Here is a 3323-nt window from a genome sequence, read left to right as displayed (position 1 = left end):
TTCCCTACAGCTGCCCAGGCCTTGGATTCGACGGACCACTTGCAGCACCGTAGGGATGGGAGTTCATTACAAGAATCTCATCAAGGAGTCCCACTTCTTCACCTATCTTCATGCTCCTTCCTCTTCTCTGATACTCAAGAAAATGACTTCCGAGGGATTTTCCCAACCCCCTCCTCCTCTCATCACTCCCACCTGCAGCTTTTTCTGGTCTTCCCCAGGAAAGAGAACTCCAACCCAATGCATTTTCATTTTCCTCAAGTACTTCCTTGTGTTGTTTAAAATGTACTCTCTAGAGATCAGGTGAATTCACTAGAATCCCGCATTCCCTCCAGTTTTTCGAAAAGGCTACTTCTGATCAAGGATGATGGTGGAAAATGGATTTTCTGTTTAAAATTAGAAACCGTGATCGTCATGTTTTTCCCTAAAGAGAAGCTCATACAAATTTCTTGTCACCACACTAAAAAAAAGCTTCAGCTTCAAGCTGTCAGAGCACAGATGTCTGTGTGTACCCCAAATATCTCTTGTGCCAGTAATACTGAGAGATGCTCCCCACGTGAAGAGGGAGCCCTGTGCTCTGACTTCCTGTCCCGCTCGGTGGCATTGGTACCAGGGAATGGTGAGCACTTGGGAAGAGTCCTCTGCAATGTTGACGTAAGAAACATCCAAACCTGTAGAGTTTTCATAAGTTTGAGCCAAGCTGACGGCATATGCCAGGGAGCAGGACCTCAAATGCTCTGGTGATAAACATTTTGCAGTTCCTTTATGCATTTGGAATTAAGGAGAGAATTTACAGAAGATTACGTGAAGGTGGGAGAAAGCAAAGTGGGATTGGACTACAGGATACTTAAGACTATTTGCTCCTTGAGGGCGGTTATGTTTTAGAAGGAGGGCTCTGAAAAAAGGCATTTCAGAGCTGTGATCACCTAGATCAGCGGTTCTCAACCTGTGGGTCGAGACCCCTTTGGGGATCAAACGACCCTTTCACAGGGGTCGCCTAAGACCATCAAAAAACACATATATAATTACACATTGTTTTGTGATTAATCACTCTCTTTAATTATGTTCAATTTGTAACAATGAAATTGGGAGTCACCACAACATGAGGAACTGTATTAAAGGGTCACGGCATTAGGAAGGTTGAGAACCACTGGCCTAGATGCACAGAAACAATAGACAGGGCTTGCTTAAGGCAAGGATAAGCCTTTTACTAAAAAGTTATATGCCTGGGGAGTGACTATTCACCATGACCTGCCCGTTAGGAATTTATGATTTATTACAGCACCACTTATTCATCCACAGTGGTAACTCGGGTGGTTAAGACTATTGTATCCTACCACCATTAGGCTAGGATATGGAGGGAATGGAGACACTGGGAGCAATGGAGTTGAATCGTCTCTCTTTGTTTTATCTTGTCCCCAAGTGTTTGCAAAAAGATAGTCATCCCCAAAGGCTGAGAGATGAACCAGGTCACTGGTTTTGTTAGTGAGGCCCTATCTAACTAACGCTCCTTGAAGGCAAAACTAGCAGTTCCTCCCAAGGCCAGCAAGCCAGGCTAAAAAGCTTACAAGGCAGGGACTACTCAGAGAGAAATAATTGTTTAAGGAACAGTTGTTTCTAGGGAGGGAAACGGCATCCTGGCTTTGTTGGTACCACAGGGCATCAAAACCTTAGAAGACTTTAGAACCAGAATGAAAAGAATAAAGGGAATAGGATGGCATGGAAATGACAATAATGAGCTATAGTGACGAAGTCATCTGCCCAGCCCATAACTGCCTTCCAGAGACGCCTGCATTCTGTTGGCTGCAAAAGTAGCATTATCTGAACATATGCCCTGCTCCCTGACCCCCACTGAATGGACCCAAACTCAACAAATCAGATCCTCCCAGGAGTTTAGATGCTGTTGTCTCTTGACCTGGTTGGTCACTTGAATTGAAGAGATGTAATTTGGCAGCAATGGGGTAGCCATCTTTTGTCCTGTTGATCGAGAGGCTTGAAACCATTTCTGTAGAGAGAAAAAGAGAGTAATGAACCGACCAGGTGAACAGAAACAGAGAGAGAGACCACATGGGACCAGACTGTCTCTGAAGGACCCTGACCCAGGCTCCTAAGGGCATCTATGCTCAGGACTGGTCATATCCTTGGATTTTGCAACACCTATATATTCTGCGTGGATGAAATAGAGGATTACATGGAAAGCAACCTCACAGGGTGATCTGATCATAAATTTCTAAGTGGGCACATCAGAGTAGGTAGTCACTCTCTAGATATGTAACTTTTAATATATATATTTTTATTGATTTTTTACAGAGTGGAGGGGAGAGGGATAGAGAGTTAGAAACATCGATGAGAGAGAAACTTCTATCAGCTGCCTCCTGCACACCCCCCCAGTGGGGAAGTGCCCACAACCAAGGTACATGCCCCTGGCTTGAATCAATCCCGGGACCCCTGAGTCCGAAGGCCGACATCCTATCCACTGAGCCAAACTGGTCAGGGCGATATGTAACTTCTTAGTAAAAGTTTATCTTTGCCTTAAGCAAGCCCTCTCCATTGTTTCGGTGCCTCTAGGTTAACACACTTTAAAAATAAGCCACAACCACCCAGCTGGTGTGGCTCAATGGTTGAACTTCGACCTATGAAGCAGGAAGTCATAGTAAGATTCTCAGTCAGGGCACATGCCTGGGTTGCTGGCTCCATCCCCAGTAGGGGGTATGCAGGAGGCAGCCGATCCATGATTTTTTCTCATCATTGATGTTCCTATCTCTCTTCCCCCCTCTCCTTCCTTTCCAAAGTCAATAAAAATATATTTAAAAAAATTAAAATAAAGTAAGCCACAACCACCATCAAGAGGGCACACAATCTTGTTCAGTATCCTGCAATCCTATCTCTTTCCCACCTCCATGTAATCTTCTTTATGTCGCCTCCTTAATTTCAAAGCTAATATACAAGTGAGATTCTGTTACTTCAACTAAAGAACATTGGCTAAAACAGAAGCATAGGAAGGTCCACAGGCCAAAGGAGGAACAGAAGGACAAAAACAAACATATCTTGGAAAACTCTTTCAAAAAGAGAAATGAGGGGGAAAGTATGCTTTAGCAGATTTTATAACTATTTTAAAATAAAGTTTCATGTGGTCTCGGTACATGGATTCACAGACTGACCAATAAAAACAAAATAAGAAATGAGCCTTTAGTGTATGATAAAGGTGACATCTCAGTGAGAAAAGGTGAGCTATTCAGAGACAGTGTTGGGCAGTTAATAGCATCTTGAAAAACCATAGTCGATTCTCATTAGCAGGAGTTGTATTCTATAAAGATGCTGCAAAC

General features: G+C 43.5%; 1 long non-coding RNA gene across 1 annotated transcript in view; it reads right to left on the bottom strand.

The window, feature by feature from the left end:
- LOC107183031 overlaps window positions 1-2005 on the bottom strand; it is a 3363-nt gene extending 1358 nt beyond the window's left edge. Inside the window, exon 1 of the long non-coding RNA XR_001513810.1 lies at window positions 1913-2005. This is a non-coding gene — a long non-coding RNA (uncharacterized LOC107183031). The remainder of the gene's footprint in view (window positions 1-1912) is intronic.
- Between the last annotated feature and the right edge of the window lie 1318 nt (window positions 2006-3323).

This window comes from Myotis davidii, unplaced genomic scaffold (assembly GCF_000327345.1).
Source record: "Myotis davidii unplaced genomic scaffold, ASM32734v1 scaffold118, whole genome shotgun sequence".
NCBI lineage: Eukaryota > Metazoa > Chordata > Mammalia > Chiroptera > Vespertilionidae > Myotis > Myotis davidii.
The sequence above is the reverse complement of the archived record's forward strand: the minus strand, read 5'-3'. Positions and strand labels throughout refer to the sequence as shown.